This window comes from Varroa destructor, unplaced genomic scaffold (assembly GCF_002443255.2).
Source record: "Varroa destructor unplaced genomic scaffold, Vdes_3.0 BEIS01000004.1, whole genome shotgun sequence".
Taxonomy (NCBI): Eukaryota; Metazoa; Arthropoda; class Arachnida; order Mesostigmata; family Varroidae; genus Varroa; species Varroa destructor.
Genome location: NW_019211457.1, coordinates 45,549,586 through 45,573,365, shown reverse-complemented (window position 1 = coordinate 45,573,365; position 23,780 = coordinate 45,549,586). Strand labels below are relative to the sequence as shown.

General features: G+C 41.0%; 1 protein-coding gene and 1 long non-coding RNA gene across 16 annotated transcripts in view; one reads left to right on the top strand and one right to left on the bottom strand.

Annotated features, from left to right (window-relative positions):
• Window positions 1–23,780, top strand: part of Cpes (Ceramide phosphoethanolamine synthase) — a 46,172-nt gene that overhangs the window by 10,485 nt on the left and 11,907 nt on the right. Inside the window, exons 1-2 of one of the 13 annotated variants that reach the window (XM_086987565.1) lie at window positions 10,037–10,081; window positions 10,229–10,375. The exons of the other annotated variants lie outside the window; for them this stretch is intronic. The gene's annotated coding sequence lies outside the window, so the exon portion shown is untranslated. Of the gene's footprint in view, window positions 1–10,036; window positions 10,082–10,228; window positions 10,376–23,780 lie in introns of those variants that run through there. 13 annotated transcript variants of the gene reach the window in all.
• LOC111250465 (uncharacterized) lies at window positions 39–9,002 on the bottom strand. 3 transcript variants are annotated; one of them, XR_015326769.1, is made up of 4 exons: window positions 8,255–9,002; window positions 7,927–8,031; window positions 7,512–7,623; window positions 39–691 (listed from the first exon to the last, which is right to left on the bottom strand). It is a non-coding gene; the product is annotated as an uncharacterized LOC111250465 (long non-coding RNA). The 3 variants fall into 3 exon arrangements; XR_015326768.1 differs by having other exon boundaries at window positions 40–701; XR_002673383.2 differs by lacking the exon at window positions 39–691 and having other exon boundaries at window positions 7,124–7,623.

Sequence of the window (23,780 nt, the reverse complement as noted above, 5' to 3'; positions counted from 1 at the left end):
ACTATGCAAACGCCTAAGAGCAGAGCAATACTGACTGAACGTGTTACATGCGTTTTACTTTGGAAATGATATTTAGATCATTTTTGACTGTCTATAGTATCCATTAGGAAATGCAGGATATGACTTTCAATGGGAAAACTCACAAGATATAAATAACAACATGTCAAAGCAGAAAAATTAGATACGTTTATTCAATACGTTGAATAACTCTTCTAAAGTCTCTTCTAGAACCTAGCGTATAGTATATCGGAGTATAAGGAAAAAAAAACACATATTGAATTAAACAAACGATTACTTCCGTCCACAGCGGCTCTTCTTGGCTGTCGACAGCTTTTGATAAATGAAATATCAGCGTGCCGAGTGCCTATGGTGTGCCTCACACTTGTCCATAAAACTCCCATAAAACTTTTAGCGGCCACACGATGCTTTCCAAATTTTTTTAACTCATGGTTGCTATGATATGCAATGAGTCTAGACTACGTTGCGTAGAATAGGCTAAGCCTAGGTTAAAAATGCCGTCGTATAATACTGGAGCTTTCGGCACGTTCACTGATCCCGCCTCGTCCATTTTCCTGTTTATTATTCCTCTGTTTTTGCGAAACTGATTTCTGATGCGGCCTCGGACTTAATAGTTATAAGAGTCGTCGTCTTGCTTCGAGCATATATCGCCCTCTCCATAGTTCCAGATCACCTGAAATCACCTAACAACTGCCTTATATAAGGATTGCGTCAGACGTTTGGCTACCTCCAGGATGAAACAAATTTTCTGTCTACACCTGGGATCGGAGCCGAACAACTTTACTTTTTCTTACCTATTTTTTTGGCTTTTTGGGCATTATCAGCCTTTCCTTACATAAAAAAAAAAACTCTCGGAATTATCTGCGTTAGCTACAGCATCAAGCACAACGGGATCTGGTCGAGGTGGATCTTGTCGGATTTATCTGGAATTTCTCGAACAGACCTATGGATCGGCGTGGGAACTACGCAGCTATTGATCATAATAATTCCTCATTTTCCTTAATATTCTATTTTTCTTATAATTAATTTCTGGTCACAATTTATTTTCGACACTGAGATGACCTAGATATTGTTGAATTTAGTCGGCAAACTTTTTAACACTATATTATTTTCCAAGGACATTTTTTCCTTTCTGTCCCTCTTATTTCAATTGGACCCGATTAGTTTCGATTTCGCCCGCTATTTTATTTGCCTAGGAGCTCGTACGATGAAAACATGCAAGAAGTGTTATCTATAAAACTGGCGAAATGTCACCTACGTACGTTTGTTAGACACAAAGTAGTGAAATTTAAGTTTAAGTTCAACTGTTCGTAATAACAGACAATAACACAATATTATCACTATTAAATATAAAATATCAAAAAAATAAAAACGGTAAAAAACATATAATGCTACCGTTTGAAGTGCGGTAAGTGAAATGAATGTAAAAAAAATAACTTCAACGAGACGGTAATTGAAGGTTTGGTAGGCATTTTTTGAACGCATCTACAACAAATAATACTCTACATGTCTAAGTGGATTTCCATACCATTCGGGGAAGGACAAAATAACCCAAAGCAATAAGATATTTGCTTAATCAGTCTTGGTGCTAGGAAATTCGCCATGTCTTTTCGATAGGTTCGATTCACTTATTCGTGAAGCTGCCCGGAAACAGCCTGCCGCCCTATAGATTCATAGACCGTCACCGTACAACTGAAGTGTAGCATCGACGTCTTCAGCGGCGGACCAACGTTACCGGATTAGAAACCTTAGTCGTAACTATGTAAACCCATCGGCAGGTGCGTGCCTTTCCTAGTTCACCTTCTTCGAACGATCCTCCTAAATGCGTTTCCAGCAGCGTCGCAGAATCGATCGGTGTATCGTTTTGCCAGCTACAGCAGGCTTCTTTGCTTAGGTGTCATCAAATATAGTCAATTTCATTCAACAGGCTACGTTTCCTTGCTTTCTCCCGCGCAATTGAAGAGCTGTCAGTGAGTTAACTATGGTGCAGAGCGTTCGGCGCGTCGCCAACGCTCAATCACATAGCCCTTCGATTCGTCGATTTAGGAGAGGAACGATGGCTTTAGGCTGTATTTGGGTGCGGTCTAAGACGCAGATTTGTAATCGGCACACTTATTCCGTCTACTTGTCTATGCCATGTTCGGTCTCTAGCCGCGTAACCAACAGTGACAGTGGTACTCAAGTGGCACCAAATTCACGGGCGTGTCTACGGTCAACAGGCTACACCTATGGCAGGCACGACTCACTAGTACACTAAGCATGTGCTACAATGCAGGCCCATGTCGCTTAGAGACGATGGATAGAAATGTTTACAGCTCCAGAATTGGTGCTATTGAAGGTTGCTAATGTAATAGCGACGCTGCCGTGTGGCTAGGGCAAACGAGTCAACCTCTCTAATCTAATAACAAAGGGCAGGCTGGTAACAGCAACATGAAATTGGAATTTAATACAAGCGTCTAACGGGCTGGTGGTCATTAGCGTACGTATTACTACTTCGAATTTAGTTCGGGTCGGAACATTATTCAGTAAAATACGAACTCTCAACTGCTATTCGAAATTCCCGAAATGAATAAAACATACACTAATCTTTTTTTTTTTTCTTTTATAAACAATCCAGAATCGTCGCCTCTGTCTGTTTTTGTCATAAGCGGTATTCCCTATATCTTCGATATTGCTCGGACAAAACTCTAAAAAAGCCTTTTTCTAATATGTGCTGCAAAAATGACGATTGTTGTGTTTACTTTAGTATTTCGTAACGCTTTGTTTTTGTCCGTTTGAGCACCGTTGGCGTAGAACGTTTCGGCCTGTACCACCGTACCGAATACATATATATCCGACGCAACATGAATATGTACCCTTTTGTACGTAAGCCGGCATATTATTGTTATTGAGAAGATTCGGCCGGCTATTATCTTCCGGAAAAGAGCGCCATCAGAAGTGGTCTGTGTGTAGCGCTCAATAGTACAGGCTAGTGCGCTTAACATGAGGAAGGCATTGGCGGGCCGTCAATCGTAACGGGAATGCGTGTATATGCTACTGTTGATACCACGCAAATACTAGTCCTTTCTAGCGACATTTTGCGTCGTGGGCATTTTTTTTCATGTTACGTATCGAGTGATAGTTTGCAGCTACAATTACGTACGATTACTATCAACAAGTTACTTGTTGCTTAAAGGGGAAGTAATCAAAAATGCCCGATGAGCTCTCTTCCGTCGCGAACTGAAGCCGTACCGGATGTCGATGGTCGCTATAATTAATAAACATGACCGTCTCGAACGACGCCTCGAGCACCGGCAAAAAATGCCTGACATATTCATCCTTCTTCAGGTACAATTTTTGAAGCAAGGCACAAAAAAATGTCCCTATTCATACGCGCCGACCTGTACACTTTACGCACAACATTTGCTTCGTGCAATTCTTATACCTCCGAAAGTGAAGTTCATTTAAGTGTGTTACTGAAGCTTGCTCTATTGACGTACACGTTGCATACGTACCCGTGTTGATGAGCTTCAACTCTGTGTCCGGTGACACACGGACCAGGTGCTCAATTTTAATAGACAGTCAAACAAAATAAATTCCGCCGTAAAATAGACGAATATTTTAGTCAGCGATGTAATAACAATCAAACAACGTTTTCCAGATAGGGAACAAAAATAGATTTCAGTCCTGTCACAATTCTGCCACACGCCATATACTGGACTACCAATGCAATTGAACGAGAAAAGCAGAAGTATGAGTATACGATGATTTACTGACAATTCCGATATATATTGCGTAAATCAAAATTAAATATTTCCCGCTTCTGGCGCGTTTACTCGCAAGAGATCGCGCGTTGCACGAAAGTCTTCTTCGGGATGAAAAAGCGAACTAAAATAGGTCCTATTAACCTGCAAAAGGAAAATCGAATTAAATTGTAAGGTACCTTTAAAAGCCTGAAGGAGAGTACACACAATGGAGTTTGAACTGCGTCATACATATGAGCACATAATTATCTATACTTATATATGTCACACAACGAACTAAGCCATGCTCCTAAATCTGTGTGTTTAGCTGCCACACGTCGTTGCTGTTGAGGAGCTTCGTTCTTGCAATAACGTTAGGGATAATGAAATACCTTCTGTCCTGATCATACGCCTTGAACTTGAAGAAAGGCTTAGAGGATCGGTCCGTTGCGGTTGTTCCAGAGCTTATGCGGCCTAACGTTTTAATCGCAACAATATCTAAAAAGCAGCACTTTTATTCTTCTTTTTCTTTTTCTTTGCTTGCGAGGTCAGACTTTCGCATAGGAAAACGATATGGAAGTTTAAATAAAACAAACGATCTATACAATTCAATATATGCATCTGGCTAGTCGATAATATATCGACAAATATATTCACGGATTTGAATAGACGAACAAAAATAACTTGTGCATCCAAATATCCGGTTCCAAAAGTGCGTTCGGTAGAACGAACTTGAGGCACTTCTAATAAGTTGTAAAAATGAACAGGATCGAGGAACGTCCTGGTATCGCACCTTTAAGAAAGTGTGGAAAATTTGGGTAAGACGGGGCGAAGATGCGATTCGCGACCGAACTTTGCTATACTGGCTGGTACACAAAAATAGTGGACCTACAACCCTTGCCCGAGAAAGCGGCGACAATTTTATGGTTGTTGAACTTTTTTTGTTGTAGGAGCTTCATTGTTGACTTGAATCAATATCAGGGGCTAGTTAAAATTTACTCAGAAATCGCGACAGGAAGAAGGAGGTAAAAAAAAAGGTAGCCACCACCATGTAGAAACGTGGCGCACTTGGCTTTGGATATATTCAGTCGGCCGCGCACCGGTAATCCAGAGAGCAGTTAGAACTGGTGCTAGTCCCATTTGCAGCGGGTGACCGCTTGACGTTGCCGGAAAAGGGCAAAAAAAATAGCTTGTCTCCGTCACACTGCAATGCTAGCTACCTTTGCCTACTACTACACTTAAGGATACGTGTTTCGAGTCTGTCGTTCCCAGTAACGCCCGGTAAAACTGGACACATTTATCTAAAGTGCTACGATTCTGTTCAAGTTGAAATCTGCTGAAACGGAACAAGAAAATGAGAGCATGGAAAGGGATTGGTGACCTACTGATCAAGCGTTCGTGTAACGAAAAAATCAGTACGGATCCTTTAGGTCTATTTGAACTCAGTAACTGTCTTCATAGATGTCTGCTGGCTTCATCAATTCTACGAGCCGACGGTGCCAGAACTATTGATTTATCAGGTTTTCTGAGCAATGGATGCTTCTGAATTTTGCGGTTATAGCGCAAGTAAACGGTTGACCGCACCGAAACAGCTTTCCACGAACTTTATGTACAATTATACATGAGCAGTCATTAAAGGAAGAGCGTGATGCTACTATTTTGAGGTGATGAGTAAGATGATTTCTGAGAAGAATTATAGACACTTAATTACGATATGCACTAATACATCGTTATGATTTTAACAGCGTTGGAAGTGGTGGTGCTGCTGTTATGCCAGCTGAATAGCCGCTTATGCGAGATAAAATCTCGTAGTAAGGACGCTAGAAAAAAACATCAGCGTATAGATGAAGTCATAATTACTTTTTACCGATTTCGCCATTCGTTTAATCAAGTTCTTGTAGTCTAACTTGCATTATTCCTTACCTCAGGTAACTTCTACAAAGCGCATTTTTATAAGCGGGTACATGTGATGTTAGCTATATTGTGCTATGATCTTTCTACTGGGGTGCTGTACGTCCCACATAGATGACATATCGGCGTCTGGTTAACAGGCTGGGTTCAGGACAACAATACAGATTTAACCCGGACGCAGACATGGCAGTTGTGTCGTTTGTATATTAATTATCATTACTGTCCTTCGACAGGCCGCGATATCTAAATATTCGTATCAGTTTATTTAACTACATAATACAGTGTAACATTTACTTAGTGATACGTGCGTGTATCGGTAGCGTGTACAATAACGATGGCCACTATGCTATTGTACAACAGTAAGAATGGTCGATTTTCTATCGATAGAACGTCTCTATGCGAACGTCGAAACGCAGACGTACGTACGCGAACTGACCTAAAGCACCGAAGGGCGGCTGTAGGACGCTGCCTTGCGTCCATTACGTGTGCATACGATCGGCAACGGGCTACACTAAAAAGGGAGCGGAGTGATGGAACTTTCTTTCTTTCTCCCAATCTTACAACACTGATATGCTGCTATACATCGCCATCGTTAAATGAAGGTGAATATAGATACGGTAGCATCATCGTTTCGGCAGCAACTTTCGAAATTTACTCTACCCTGTGTGTACTGCCAGCGCCACTGTGGCAACATTGTGCTTAGGAAAAAGCGACGCAACTATATGAGATCGCCAGGCAGCGAGTCGCAGAAAACTATCGGTCCGATACTTCGTGATGATTACTTCAAAGCAGAGTCACGCACGTGACGCCCCATTGTCGCTATAAACACTAGCATGTACCGACGTGTCAAGCGATATACGCGACACTAAGCGGAAGAAACCTATCATCAGTCAGCTATGATACTCAGGCACACAGTGCTAGAGGGTCGCCTATTATAGGATGGACCCACAGAGAAGCATTAACAATAAATGACTGTACGTGCTTGTTTTACTGCGGCGCGCTAAAGATGCATCGGGAAATGAAAAGCAGCAGCAGTAGCATTTCAAGCTGAGAACCGGGCTGGACTAGTTGACGTAAGGCAGGGCAGAAAAGTTTGTATATGCTGAGGTAGGTCCGTTGAAGACCGCGACGTTAAACAGGAGATACTAACGTAGGAGACTGAAATTATTACGAGGGTGATCGTAATCAGCTTTGACAAAAAACCACCTACATATGTATCGTATGAGATTGCAAGGCTTACATTCTGTTTACGTATTCGAAATGTGTTTATCTCTTTGGTATGTGTAAAACTACTAATGTATATATATATATATATATACACATATACATTGCGACTGCTCCATCTGCTACTCATGGCAGTGTCTGTCGAAAGTTGTTCTGCTAGTTTCGTGAGAGGTGCATATCACAAAAAATAGGTAGGAAAAAAAAAGAGGAATATTAGAAAGAAGAGAAAGAAAAATAGAACTAGGATATAAATTGCTGGCTTCATATGTACTCTTTAGTTAGCCACGTATCTTACAGAGTGTAAATAATAACACGCATCGATACGAAGTAAGCAGATTTAGCAGAAGTTCTCCATCGAAGCAATGCACGAGGTTGTTTTAGATCGAGAGCCCAATGAGTCGCGAGTCTTCTAATTTGACCATGAAGATAACGGCTGACTGACTCTTATCCACATCCATACTTATACGTAGTCGAACTGATATTTATAACCGCTAGTTTAGCCACTGCTAGCGATCTTGGCTGGTCGGACGGAACAGATAAACAAACTAGCAATCAACCCATCCGGTAGGTTAAGTCGTCGAGCTTTTATGGTCGAAAAATGGTGAACTTTTATCGTTTAATCCAATGTTTACTAACCGAGCTCGCGTCACCTCAGATCCGTTGTCCGACGAAGCGGTGGCTGTCCGGTTAACAGTACTTAATATATGTGGCAGCAAATGACTTCTGGAATTTACGATCAATCGCGTCACTGTCAAACGGAAAAGGGAATCAGTGTCAACAAATGTCCACACAATAACTCCTCTTATTGTGTACCCGAGGTAAAAAAAGTTATGTGTAGGAAATAATGTGCTCAGACTTGTGATATTGGTATAGTTACCTTAAGACGCGCTTAACCAATAATGCGTGTGCAGGGGCATCCTGAACCTAAAGCAGACCTGTGCTGTATATGAGACCCATTATCTTCGTCGTACATAAAATTGTGCAGAACAAACAGCCAACCAAATTTGCCCGGAGCAGGATTGACTATAGTTAAAATTACAAGTACACTTACGAGACCTGTATCGTGGAAAAACTCTGGCGCGATTCATCGGTCACAGCAACAATTTTTCGCGCGATGTTTTGTTTCGCTCATGGCAGCTGGCAAACTTGAACTGACCTGAAAATCACGAGGGCACAATTGAATTCAAGAACCTAACCTAACCTAACCTAACTTTGACCAGTGTCATCCTAACCCATCGCTGAAACACCCAGAACTAATTCGGCCTCTGTGGCATTTTCTACTAGCGTTTGGTCGTTTTCGCAGGTGACTGACGGACTGCCTCGTAAGCTTAGCTACTAGCTACTTACCGTAAGCACCGTAATACAGTCGCTGAACTTACCGTACCATCGTATTTTGGCGTAACCTGAACAATGACGACGACGGCCATCGGGAATGCAAGATTCGGCAGTTTTTCATAGAGAGCTGCTGGTTGAGTTGCGTTTACTGCACATATAAACTTCCTACCTAGAACTATAACGGAGCCGATTAATCACGCGGGCTTTAGAATGCTATTGCCCGCGAATTGCGAGCGTCTTGTGCAACGGGGCTGGCAGGCCAAATACGCGGATCAATGGATAACGATGTTCGTTGACACTTCCTTCAACAAACACGTTTTATCCGCTTCTTTGCACTGTTACTATTTTTTTTTTTTTTTTATAGATCCGGAGAACTTTGCGTTCAGGTCGTTCATCATTGACTCTATCATGGGCCGAATGACTGGTTTGATCGTAAGATCTAAACAGCTCATTGTTGCGCCCTTCTATCTCGCCATGTAGATGGAGGATATCCTTAGAAAAGATCACGTAACGCTTATAATTCTAATCTTGTACGTATATCATATCGCTACTTTCTTCTAGATGTCGCTCAAGTGAATTGTGAACACGGATAGGGGTCGATTGATAGGGAGACATGGTGACGCCGAATGTTCCGCCTTATTTTCGAGTCGATGGCCACTAAACACTGGCGTATCCTACAGGATTCGATCGGCTGTATTGCTCCAGACCGTGGAGGCCGACGGCCTATTCTAATGTCGTACAATGATTCGTGCTCGACCTGCTTGCGTTGTCCGTTTGGGGAAGCTTGGGACAGTGTCCTGTTTCGAACAAAGACTCCTTGCTTTATGATTTCAATAAGTGTTGGTTTCTACGCTTATCAGCATAGAAGTCTCAATACTTATAACCAAATTTACCTCTGGAGTCGATTTCAATGTAAAAAAATTTCGACACAAACGAGTGGATACTTCGTTGAGATCTACTTGTGGTCAATCTGTTTATGTTAGCCTTTTGTTTCTCTTTTGTTAGTAACAAAAACCAAAGTAACTGTCAGTACCTATTTTGCAGATGATAGACTGTATCGAAGTATGCAAGCCAATTCAATTGTGAGCAACATAGAAAATTACTTTGCTATTGATTGCATAAAAGTTTTTCTATAGCTGTTTATCAGTTACCCTTTCAACAATAGGCATTGTAACCGCTGCTCTAGCATTAGTTGTCAGGATTGTATTTTCTATAGCTCTGAGGATCTGGTTGATGCTCAGATTCAAGCGTAAAATACGTCCAAATACATTTACGCACGTTTTCACTACCCGGAGCTACTCCTCGCGTATTTCATGATTAGATCTCAAATATGGGGTCTATTTCAGATTCTTTCCATCCAGAGACCTTTCCGTGCTTCTAGTTTCGATTTGTTTCAATATGGTCTTGTCTTACCAATTATTCTCAATATGCAGTCGTAGTGATTACGTGGGATCGCGTGTTGTCCATAGGAAATTATGGCGGACACTGACAAACATCGGCACAGAATGATTCCAATAGACGCTAAGCATATGGTTCGTAAAGGTACCGTGGTGTTTAGTAGTTTTTGATAGGATGGGATCTCGGCGGCGTATTATATGGACTTTTATTGTAAAGTATATTCAAAAAAACAGGGGAACATTAGTGAAAAAAAAAAAAAAAACATTAATTGTTATAGAACAGTAGTTAGTTAGGGCAGCAGACGCACTACGTCTTGACTGAATGTGTTACTCGCTGGTTGGAGTGGCTGAGCAGAAACTATAGTAGGTGCAGTAAATGCGCGCGTCTTACTATATCTCCGTCTTCAGGGGCCCATTTGGTATCGTCGCAATTCCTTGCGCTCTAGCAAAAGTGATGATCCTGTTAGATCAAAGGTACGATCGCGTTCGACGCGGACGAGTATAACCGATAAACTTACCTAAGAATTTATAATCTGTGATATGCCGATAAGTTTGGTATGAGCGTTAGTCAGAATATAAACTGAGCGTTGGTCTAGTTAGCTAATGGTTACTTTGTTTCAGTTTGAACGGGCCATCTTTAAGGCAGGATCCCGTCTCTAGCAAATCAATATTCCGTCATGATTGTTCCTTGTGAAATTTTCCTACGACTGCACTTTGATACCCGAGATCCGGCGGCAGACAACACAGACGGCCTTCGATGCTTATCTGGTATTTCCTAATACTATATCTTCTTTATTTCTACAATGAATTGCCTCGCTAAAAACGATTACCTAGAACGAGCTAGCACAAAACACCACTTCCTTGCCCGTCTCCACATATTGTCAGAATTATCCTTATCACATACACACGCTATAGCCGGAGTGTGATCTCAGCACTCGGTAGGTAACCATGATATGTAGAGGAAAGAAAGACAACCACGGCTATTACGTATCAAATGTACTTGCAAACAGGTAACGACCGTAGGAAATACCCATACCGAAAAAAAACTGATATCTCGCTCTATATTTAGCCCGTATCATGCATCATGTATCGTAACATTTTTTTTACTCATTTGCCGATACGCGTATCATATATTTTCGCGTCGATATACATAGATTGGGTGAAAGAAGTGATTTCGGCGCCCATTACCTACTGCAATAAGCAATACCGTTATCTGCCCCCATTGCCCTGCAGTCTTAATTGGTCGGATCGGCCAAATCGGCTGTTCTGGATTTCGGCTCGACCCTGACTGCAACAGCGTCTGATATTTTCGGCAGTTTACAGAGGTACAATGTTTGTATATACGATCATATTTGCTACTGAGATCGCTGTTGGCATGTCGGGAGAGTACTTCGAACCCTATCGGAGGTGGCGTGCGTAGGTCGGTGCAGCTTTCATACGCGATCGGTACGCGACGTCGTAATGAATATGGTGAGGCCGAAAGCTATTTGCTTGCTTATTTCCTGAGTTTACTTATAGTCTGGCTGAGTCGCGCCGAGGAGTACTGGAGCATTGAGGGGATGTCGTAAAAGTCGAATTAGCACGGTATAGAGTCTCCGGTTTGATGAAAGCAAGGATGGACCGACCGCCTCGATCGGAGCGAAAGGTGCCACAAGTAACCTTATCTTTCGATAAGCCGGTAACCACAAAACCGGGACGTGAAGAGATGACGCGTTGAAAAGTCATCACAAATCATTCTGGCCACACTGGTAGGACGGGTAAGGCGTCCCGCTCTGGTAAGACCCGATTTAGCTTTTCTTTATATACGTATAAGACGGGATCTTGTTTTTAGGGCACGCTATAGTTGAAAAGCGGGGCTGTGTCAATAACTACCAGGGAGTTCTCGTGCTATCTATAGACAGAAAGTGTTTGACACATCCTATCTCGCAATAGCGATCTTGTTCAAAGGAACTGGGTTAACGGCTAAGATAGTTTAATACGACGAAGAAAAGCTTAACGCCCCACGTCTTTGGACACTTTTTTCACGGCAGTGACGTTCACTGGGCATAACTGTGCAATATGTGTGTAGTAGTCGGTACATAGTTGGCTGCACGATATGCAACAGTAACCTAAGGTCTCCAAACCAAAAGGATCTACTCTACTTTTAGATTACTGACATGCTTGTTTTTGGTTCAGATCAATATAGTCTCTTGTTCTTTCCCTGCAATCGACAGACGATTTGCTCCAGTTACTCATATTAGAGAGATATAATATAATTGAATCAAGTGTAATATATACTAGAGAATTAGAGACTCAAAAAAAAAAGATTTTTTCCGAATCGTGCTAATAGCCCAAAAATTGTAGGACTTATATCACCTGTGACGGATGTAAAAAATGCGTATGGCGGCATCAGTCGATCATCTCTCTGTGGTACAGCTGTAACGGCTTCTATTTATCCTAACTAACGTTTTCATTATGAATTTACACACAATAAACCAACTGGCGAATGGAAACTTGGCGTATCTCGTAGGTTACTATCGACTTTCAAAAAAATCTAAGGTCTATTTTTGTGGTCTACTAAGCCTCGTCTAAATTATATCGTAATAAAAAAATCTTCAACTTACCACTAGTTTCACGTATGTTTGTCACCTGTTGCAAGACCTTCTGTGTACTAATCGATACGTTGGGCTAGATTTTTTTGTTTCTATGTCAAGGAAAAATGAGCAGATGAAACACTTCCATTAGAGTTTTAACGCGATTTTAAATGGAGATTTCAAAAGTTTTTACACCTAAATTAACTTTGAAGTTCCTTGTAATGCGCACATACTTGTTTCATCTAATACCTTACAGAATAATGATTATTACTATTACTATTATTATTATTATGGATCTCTGGTTTGAAGGGATCTATTCCGCAAAAGCGGACGTTTGATTTCTTAAGAAGCCAGTGGCATTATAAATGCTACGGGTCGGTGAAGTTGTTTTGAACAAAGTTTTTAAAGAATTGCTCAGAAAATATCCGGAAAACGCTTTATTTAGCTAGCTGTTAGCCGGTTATATACAGTTATTTTGTTTTTCACGGAAAAAATCAATATTTCTTAATAATGCAACGTACTTAGACTTCGTTGTGTGTGCGGCTAAACGAAATAAACATTTATTAATTCCGGAAATTTCGTTGATAATTTTAGAGATGGCGTTGGTTCTACGATACTGGTACGAACATATGGTTAATCGTTAACTTGGAGAAATTTCTCATGATATGGCAAAGAACGCACTAATTATGATTAGATAACATTTATGTAAAAGGGAACTTAATTTCAGTTGATGAGGTCTATAGTACTTTGCTATTTCGACTATAACCTTCAATGCATATGCTACTCTGCCGAACTCTATAGGAATGATCTGCGAATTATTAGAAGTAATGTCCAGTTTCTGCGGTCCGATTCATCAGTTTCGTCTAGCATTTTGAAACACGCGCGTCCTCTGTAGAATGAACGGGACTACATTAATTATGTCAGATGGCGCTGGCTTGCATTAGATACTCAAGCAGACGTTGGTATATGAGTTTTATTTTGGTAAACTAGCCTATTTTGCCCCCCAAGAAGATCTTAATGCGTCTTTTTCTTTGCTTCTCGCATGAGAATTGCTCTTCCTAGCATTTTATAGCTTGAGGCAGATCACAGTAAATACTGCGCAGTAAATACGGCGCTTCTTTTTATCGTTATAGTCATTAACATTATTTGTTCACTTTTCCAGTAATACAACTCTGTTAAGCAGTGGAGCCATCTAGTGGACCAAATGATGTCTTCAAATATGAAATTATGAGTCTGATATTCTGCTTGCCGGTGGATCACGCAATCTTTCCACTCATCGGATATATATATATATATAATATCAGCCATTTAAGAGGCCTTTGTCTGCCTACACTGTGGCAGTCAGATAAAATTCCGTGATTTTCTACATCGTTCGATGCTATATGTAAACAGATAGATCTAACACGAAAACGGTAGCCTGTTGATCATCGATCTGACAGAAAGGGATTCAGAAGTCGTCATGGGCTATCGGTCTGCAAGCCTGTTTTGCGTGATCAGACCGCTCAGAATCGTAACCCTAACGACGAGGGCCCGTCTACAGCTTAGCATAACAGGTTTTAATTTTCTGATCGAAGGGAAACGGTAGCTAACGGCCAGCGATTTTTTGCTCAGCGGACTATCTCAAAAATTTGTAAAATAGCGTTCCTATTTTTTATTGAATTTGCGGATACCTTACATCAATGTCGACACAAAGAACATAACTCAAGATAGGCGTGACGTTGGATCTCAAGCTCGCTTTACGTTTTATAGCTTTCTAATCAAGCTCTACTATGGGTTTCTGTTCTGCTTAATGTCAAGGAAAAGCCTTTCAAACCCGACGCTGAATATGAATCAAATATGAACCTCTTTGCTGTTAATTCGCTTTAAACGCATTGTGATCGTATCTGGCTTAAATCGAGAAGCCCTAGACTCCTCCGTAACATCTACCGTGCAAGTTAACGATAAACAAGTGGCAACCTATCATTTCCAAGAGCTGCTGACTACAAAAGTTTGCCCTTTGACCTTCGTAGCTAATGTGCTACCATTTCATTAGAAGTACTCCTCATTGTAGGCGTATCGCTGCTCCGAGTGAAGGTCCTTGCAAGAGCAGTTCCCTCTTTATCATTTCACAGGGCGGAATCGCTGATTGCCCCTAGCATGGTCTGTCGATAGCTGCTACGAGTTTTTTTTTGTTTTTTCGCGTGCCCAAAACATTAATTTTCTTGTTTTTAGTACTGTAACCGTCTAAATAAAATCGCGCTCGTTTAAGTCGACGTCATCTAAAAGATTCGAGATGATCAGACGAGCGCTAAATATAGTGTACGTCACGCCCAAATAAATGTATCCGCCTGCGAATCTGATCAATGGCCCAGTGGTTTTGTTGTTGAAGCGTTGATGAAACGGACAGCGGCCGTAACGGAGTAATTGACACAAAGGTGGACCTTTTATCTAGTCGTTGATAGAAATGCCAGATCAACCCAGAAACAAGGGCAAGGACGTCAATCGCGTGACATGACACTAAGTCACAAGTTATGCTACCAAAATCAACTAGAAAAATAATAACGCCATGAATAGAAACGCATGCATAACGTTATAAATAACAAAGTTTCCAACATTTATGTACATATAATCATATAGGCAGCTCCTTGAATTTCAACAATTTCTGCTTCCTATGACAGTGCTGACTAGGCCCATCCATCATAAATAGTGGAATGACGTGCACGCACACCAACATGTAACGATTCGACAGTCGTTTAGTATCTCGAATTGAGGAACCGCAGCCTTTCGAACGAGAGCCACTCAAGCTGATATGGGTTCATCGTGCAGTGGGGTACTGCCGGCCCGACTCGGAGTTGAATTTTGCACGGCATACGTTTTTGTCAAACAGTTACCACAATTAATACAGTGAATAAACTATGTGGATCACGGACAAACCGTCGACAGCGGGATGATTCGTTTGTCGCCGTAGTTTCTGCAGTATGAAAATATGTGCCAGGGATTTTATGGAAACTGATGTCCAGCCGTCGTTACCGCTGATAACCAAATTGTCAATGGTCGGGAAGCTTTTGTTACCCAAAATAGTATCCGTATGATCATAAGCGGAAACGAATTTCATCCAAAAACAACAGATCGCATTATGTAAATCTATGTATGACACAAAAACGCTCTAATAACCCAAGCTTACACAAAGTGTCGTTAATCATGTTTATGATGTCTATTGGACAATGCGTTTGAATGCTTCGAGGTCGTACTTCGCTAAAAAAAAGCTAGAAATTGTGAGAAAAATCTATCAGTATCTGTGGTGAAGAAGGACCCTTTGTTTGCCGTTTTACACTTTCTTTGCTAAACAGCGCTTGATATTGCAAGCCAGCGTTGACCGTACCGATTACGGTTGAAGAGTTTTTGATACGTTAAGAGTGCGACGCGTACTCTGCACGAGCAAAATTCGATTGGTTAGTTCGTGATCTAGTGGACGCGAATTTGTCCCAGCTGGCTCTGGTGGAACCGTCCAGCAATTTACGGTGCGCGCATTAAATATAACATTAACTCTTGTGCCCTGTACACGTCGTAGAAAAATGGCATTCCTTCATTAAATGAACAAGTTTTCGAGGCAACTTTCTGATTCGTAGTCGACTGAACCGTTTTTCAGAAGGGTTTTTCAGAGAGCAGTCATGAGCGAGGTTTACCCTTCTGATGTGTTTTTATATGTACTGCTTATGTAAACTGTGTCGACATACCAAACAAATGATCGACTATTCATGGTGAGTGAATTTTCAGATCGTATTCCTCGAATAACTCAACGCGACCTGTCTAACTTAGGTTTGAACCCTGCACAACTTAATGTCCAGCTAAACCGATCGCACAAAGGTTTGACAAAAAAACAGCCTGCGACAAAGGTTTGAGAAACATCACTCTATAGGTCAGTCGAATGCCTTCCATTAGTTGGCTCAATTTATCCTTGAGCAGCGGGTCTAAAAGCAAAAAAAGAAAGCATCGGAAATACTGCAAGAACTACGCGTTTACCTAGGTTGTGACACTGACATCTATTTTGCCAGCTTTATCGGCGTATTCTCAATGTGGACGTGCGCACCAGGCCAACAACATGTTACAATTGCCACCATATTTTTTTGTTTTTCGGAGGTCAAGCGTTTCACTCTCACTGCAATATTTTATGACGCGAGCAGGCGATTTGCCTAGAGTGCCAAATCGGCTGCTTCCGAATTATAGCCATTGTTTGTTTCGGTTTGTATGATATAATAAGGGTCATAACCCATTACGATGGTGTTTTAGACTTGGCACGCACCCACAGTAAACACCGCAGTTGTTCTAAATCGTTCTTTTACGCATTGTATTAAAAAAGTTGATCCAACTAGTTGTAGAAATAAATGCTTATAACCGCAATTGCTCCGGGGCAGCAACCCAGCAACGTACTAGCAGCACTTTGCTTCTATATAGGCCATGCTGCCTAGAGTAGCGGACCACCGGACACACACCGGAGACACCGTTACCTACACATGTGGAATAAATTCCTAAGTTTTTCCCGATGTCCTGGTGCTTTGGGATGAAATTAAGCATCATTTGAGAGATAAGATAAGCGCATCATTATGTGCCTACGGAGACTTACGGCTTCAGATTAGCGCTTTGCCACACGCTCGCTTTCGCCATTTGCGCCATACGCACGTGCTGGACCCCAGTTTGTGTATAAACGTTCTTTGGTAGACTTGCCTTTTTTGTTCGCAAAGTTTGTTGATAGTACGCGCTGTTATATTTCCCTCGAACGTAATCTTCAGCTATCGCTTTCTCAATGTCCGTCCTCTAGCGAGCGAAGAACCCTTGAAACTTTTGTCGTCAAGGGTAAAAAAAAATTCGATTCTCAAACCGGTGCTAATAATTTAAAGAACCAAACAATGTAAAATGAATGGATGACAATGTCTAACCAATGGAAATAGCGAATATTTTCGGTGAATAAATATTTGTGTGTTTTATACTTTATCTCACCGGACAGATAGATAGATACCTGCCCTGAACTCGACTGAGCCTAGCACTAAGTCGGTGGTTCCAATGAGAGATAATGATTACTTTCGTTTTTTACGACTAGCTCTGTTTGCGTTGCCGTTATCATGTGTTGAATCAGGCACAAAGGTCATCAAAATACGCCAGGTATCCTCAGCCACCGTTAGCTGCCCGATACGACCCTTCCGCGTAGCAGAGCCTTAGAATGAATAGGTGTCTGCTTGGCATGACAGATCTGTGCTAGCAGCCTCAGATACAACATTAGGATCGTTACAAGTACGCTTATCGACATAGGGACCTTTATTCACACATATTCCACTTACATTATATATAACTTAGAAACGGCATTTGGCGTTAAATGTACATGTACGGGATCAATAATTTTGATTTGCATGGAAACGTAACGTTAAAAACTTCATCGTTTTGTTGTATTATATTTCACTAGGGAAGTGTTTTCATCTCGGGACAACTCTAACTGACTTTATTTAAATATAAATACAGTGGGTCGTGGCGTTCGTACACAGCCACATGTTTTGCTTTTATACTATAAGGGAAAATGTCACCTAAAGCTACGCGTACTTGAGACCATTATGTTGTACCGAACAATTATCGTTTCGGCTCCTGAAACCAGCTTTTCTATGGGATATCTATACTAATACTTTTATTATAGTGTGTTTAATATTTACATATACGATCTCTTCCAACTAAAACAGAAAAAAAGAAGAAGTTGTTAACTTTTAGTCAACTTCCATTAGACTTGCTCGACACACGAGTTTCCCAACACTGTAGTCGCCTTAGTGTTTTTCTAGGACCAAACGGTGACTAGAATGGCCATATCGTATCGGCCTTACCAATGTGCGGTACTCAGCGTATCTCCTTGCAGCGGCTTGGATCCGTTACAATTCGCGTATCTTTGGGTTTAAGCAGATCTTCTTGTACGTTCGTCTGTATCAAAAGTTCTATGCTTGAAATCGATATTTTTTATAGCAAAGAAAGATCCATTTTGAATGTATGCTCTATGAATATTAGTTAAAACAGAACTATTTAGTGAAAAAACCTCTATTAAATCAGTCTATTTGTTGAGTTATGAAGGCGATCAAGTATATATATATATATATATAGCAAGATTTTGTATTCTATTAAACAAGTCCCTCTTTAATAACTGACGGAATATTTATTTGTGGCATATTGATGGCATAGATATGAACTTGAATCTGTCAGGCAACAAGAGCAACCTGTGCGTGCTTAAACGTGTGCTGTATGGCACAGAGGTTGCCAATCACCGTTGCAGTACTTTTGTAAATATTATTACTAGCACGCTTTAATCAACAGCTTACCCGTACTACTTCGTACGCACTCTCGAAAAATCAACATATTATTATACAGTAAGTTGATAACTTCTAATCAATTGGCTGATGAAATGAGGTAAATCTCTACGATATCTCGTTCGTTTTATTTACTATAAGCTGATTAAGTGCTACCTCAGAATGTTGAGGTGCCGAAAATCAATGCGCAATGACTGAGTTCTTATTCCTTGAACGTGAGACATCTGGTAGAATTCATCGATTACTGATGAAAACACTGGCAAAAAGACCTTTAGCAAGGGAACGGATCGTTATTGGCGCAACTATCTTCAGACCAAGAATTTTCAGTTTGACGTCGGTAGGACGGGTTACTACGCCGCAGGATCGCAAACGTAAAAGTGAGCTGCTGTGGATAAAAGAAGTCTTGGGGCAGAAGAGAATATTAAAAATGAACTTTTTGGCATTTGAAGTGGAATTTCTGGAAGTATATATGATGAAATTGTAACGAAAGCACCGAAGATGACGAAAAAAAAGCAACAGGCTGATTCCTCAAGGACTAAGTTCAGGATAGATGGAAAAATGATTCTGGAGGCATTTTGCGCACGCATTACTAGTGAAGAACGATCGGGGGCCGTGGAAGTGCAAATTACAACCTGACAGAACGACATTACGTAAGAGAAACGGTCAATTTGTCGATTTCGGCTTAAGCTAATGTCTATGCTCGTAGTAATATTCATTCCTAGGGGGATGTTGCCTAAAATGCAATGGCTAATTACATCTGAATTTTTCAAAATCTCATAAATACGTGGCACGGCAATTACAGTGTAGAAACCCACGACCTCATCACCATATTTGTTCACAGTTTAAATTGAGGGGAAAACGGTTAAACAACAATTGTAGCCCCTTATAGCTCCCCTTCCTAAAAAAAGGTTTACGCAATTTCGATTGCGTTCATATCTTAAACAGCTGACACGGTCTCTTTCGCCGTCGACTCTCTCAGACAAGCCATCGAGGACGAGGTTACGCAGGCTAATGTAAATTAAACGTTCGTCGAAAATCGTTGAAAAATGTATCCGTAAACAATAAACCGGCGCGCATCCAACATGTATCAAAAAACCCCGTAAATTATGGTCAGTTGACTCTTCTTAGAGTAAGCCCTTACTTGCCCAGAGAGAAGATCAGCTTATGAATTTCACTAATCTGGTGATCTACTTGGCCATTCGTACCCGTTGTGCTGGTTGTGAGCATTGTCACCGTTGTTTCGTAGCGCTGGCCGGTTGTATAATTCCTTTCTCCTTCATACTGTTTTGATGACGAGCAATTTGCCACGGAGTGAGGCAATAAAAGTACCTTATTTTTGATATTAAGGAAATAACCCTGGCGTCGCGATAATCTCGAAGCTTGTTTGCCGGAATATTTGACTGACCCTTCTGAAGATGATTATAAACGGTGACATATATTGTTTGCAGTCTTGCAACAACCATTTCAAGATTTTTATGCCCTAAGTTCTCATTGTTGCGTCTGACTGTGGTGCAATATAGTTGCCGGTTTAGATTCTTTGCACACAAAGATGTGTAACAGATAGCGAATACTTCCGTTCGAGAAGATACTACCATTCGTCTCGTTTTAGACATTCGAACAAACCTAGCTCACATAATTATGCCTGACTTTGCAATCTCCTGGTAGAAAAGACGAACGAGGTCGTAGAGTACATTGATATATTCCACCTGTCGGATGCGAGAATTTGACCGTATTATATGGTTAATATCAATGTTAAATAGGAGGTGAATGAGTTGTTGTCGCTGGCGGATAGCGTAGGCGATGAAGAGTATCATCGGTGGAGGTCCGGTGACTCGTCCTATTAAATGAGGACTATCCGGTCGCATTAGTCGAGGTGATGGGATCATGTTGTTGAGATTTCTATATTCAAACGTCAGCAATTATGCAAAGGCTGCTGTGAAAGACTGATGCCTGTCTGACCTGATAGGAACCTTTTTCTAGATAGCTAGGATTTTTTTTGAAAACAGGACAGAGATTATTTTCAATAGACAATTAAACGCAATAGGTTGTAATGTCGCTACGGGGTAGCTGATGTAACTGTTGCCAGTAACATTACATAGTACTAGTACGATAGCGTATATCTGTGTACCAGAATAATATACTGATGCAGAGTTTTGCTATATATCTTCGAAGTATACAGTGTATTGAGTTGCGTTATCCGCGTACGTGGAGTCTGTATCGATCTCCAATATGGACATATCATGCGTGTATTTTGGCACGTAGAGGTATAACGAAGTGAGTTTTTTAAGTTAGTAAAGAAATGGGGACACGTTTATTGCCTATTCAACGCCATAATCGCCTTTAGGCCGTGTTAGTGATAAAGATTACCTTAAAAGGTGAGCGCGAGGAACTCCCGGTAGTAATTGTGCTCCGATCAATGCATATACCCTCGTTAGACCCTAAAATAAAAACGTTTTACCTCCTGTTTGTTTATACCGATCCCTACCAGTAATCCCCTCTTTCTTGAAAGGAAATCTAGGAAGCAGGGCAGTAAAGAGTGCTTACTAAAACATCTATTGTGTATTAAATATGAAGCACATCCATTACATTTTCGTAGTTTATTATTTCTCTTGCGTTCGTTCGGTGTTCGGCAGCGACGCCTCGGCGGTATTCGTCGTAGATTCATTCGGTACCCATCCATCCTTACCATTTTTGCTAGCTCTTGCTCTTCAATATGCGCTATTATAAGGCATGACAAAGGTTCTTTGATCCTCATAATCGTATAGCTGTGCTTGTCTCGTCTGGATATTAAATAGTAGTATCGAAGACTTTGGACAACTGAATAATAAATCATCATGTATCAGACATGTTTAGGCACTGGCAGCTACTAAATGGGCTATAATAGAAATACTATTGAAATAACTCTATCTATTAAAAAGCATATTAAGAGGAGATTACCTTTTTTCAGCGTTGTCTGATAGTTGCGGACAACAGAATAGATTTACGCACACGTTGAGATACCCTGCGTCTGTTTATAGCGGCCTACGCACACATCAAGCGATCAAGGTCTTTACGCCAACCGTTTAAACAGTTAAATAAGCCGGGAGGAAGGAGGTGATAACCCCATTAATAAACACATTGGTGAGACTGGAAACTGGTAACTGCGGCTGGAGATGAATAGCGCAGCGGCTGATAATACCCATAATGCTTAGAAATGATACTTTGACAGACTGTGTCATCTGCGACGATTGCCGTCGTAGCTACGCAGAAGAATATACACACGCACATACATATATATACATGTAGTGTGTGTGTGTGTATATATGTATGTGTGTATATCTATATGCAAAGGCCGTTCTCGCAAGGCCCTTCAAAACGACATAAAGAGCGCGTTTGAATCCTTCTCATTTTCAGTAGATGGACTGGGTTAACTGGAAGGCAGCAGGTCATAAAGAGCTGAAAGAGCGACCATGTCAAACATGGCCGAATAAGTCAGACTATTCGCTTCGTGAAGCTGAAAAAGGACGTAGCGTTCAGTTGACGCTTAGTGGTATTATTATATAGTCCAGTAACAACTGGAACTCTAGCGGCAGCACAATCGTTATAGGAAATCATTGTGGGGCAGTGATTATTAGTAAAATCAGTAGATAAACATGACACGCTACAGAGTCGTCAATATTTTCAGGATGCAAGGGCTGGGACAATGGAAGGGATGAGAAGTGATTCTGGTTGTGTACTTTCAGAAGAAGCCGCTGTTAGTATAGACTAAGCACATAGTTAAAAGTTGTGACTTGTTGATCTTGTCCGACGATTAAATTTGACACGTGAGAACACACCGCCTTTTGCCTGCTACACAAAGGCTATGCATGCTGCCGGATAGGACCAGACCACTGTTATGATACAGACATAACCACTCTGTATGTGCTCACATATCTGATTGAAAATTAAATAGTTAACCTCCCAGTTGCCTGGAGCAGAGAATTTTTTTGTCATAAAGCTGACTGTCCCTTGGATCATTTGCTTGTCTGTCCTGGTAGTCAAAATATTGTATTATTATTTTATTGCCAGGTTTATATCTATACCTATTATTATATTATATTTTTTTGCTGGTATATTTTATTGACGGCAATATAGAATGCAATCAGGTAAATTCGATTGACTCAAGTTTATATATGATAAAGCTATCAGCTGTTAAGTTAGAGAGGCAGCCACGATTAGTCACTTTGAAAAAAGAATGACTTCTCTCAAATAATCCATCAAAAAGCACGGTTCTACTTTGTCATCACTATAACGAGACTATACTGGGGCTTTCAATTAACATTTACTAATGAAAAGCCAGAAGAAATAGAAAATGTCGGTCCATGATTTTTGAATGAAAATCACTTCGCGTAATAGTAAAATAAACCCGAACTTAATTTTTGTTCAGATTTGGTGTTTGAGCTCTTGTTTCTAATGCCATAGGATAGAACTGCACGGTGGCAATTGCCTGAATCTCTTCTATAATCAGCAGTTTGACAAACCGGAATTACTGATCTGATCTGGCACCTCATGGGTTTTGCGCCCGACGTTTTCGAGTCGTGTACTTTCCTGGGTTGGACATTCCGTCTTTGCCGCATTTCCGCTATAGAGGCAAACTTTCGATACCAAAATGGCTTTCCGTCTGCCCGCCGACAAGGCACACTAGAAAAATAAAAAAAAGACGTTCTAATTCTGTAGCAGGTCATTTCGTCTGATGGTATTGGTGGCAGATTTTTCTCATCGTGTAAAAAATACCCAATAATTTGTTTCTGAGAAGGCACCCACAATATACGAAAGCGTGTCACTCGCAACCGTGTCGAAATCATTTGTTTTGAAACGACATCCAGTAGCAGCAGCGACTCGAAAAACGACCGGACGTCATTTCGTGGCGCGTTTGCGGTAGGCGTTTTTAACTTTGACTTCGAGGAGGGCAGACTCTCATTGTGCGAATGATGATCAACTCGGTTGGTCTGCTCAGTAAGTTTAAGATCACCTATCGTGAGAGGAACATCTATGACAATGAAAGTTAATTCGTCACGTTTATGGACTAACTACGGCAGAATAACGAGTCCAGTAAAATCTTTGGAGGTGTTAATGGGAACAGAATCGCTACTTGCGAAAAATACCGTCTACTAGATGCAGCCCGTCTTCTATTCTATCTCTATGATACAACAAGTTCAAATATTTAAAATACAAACGAGACTACTACGTTCTACGTATGCTGTTACATCTAGCAAGTAACTCGTCGAGCGGATCTGCCTCAAGCAAACAGAATGGTAACTTCCT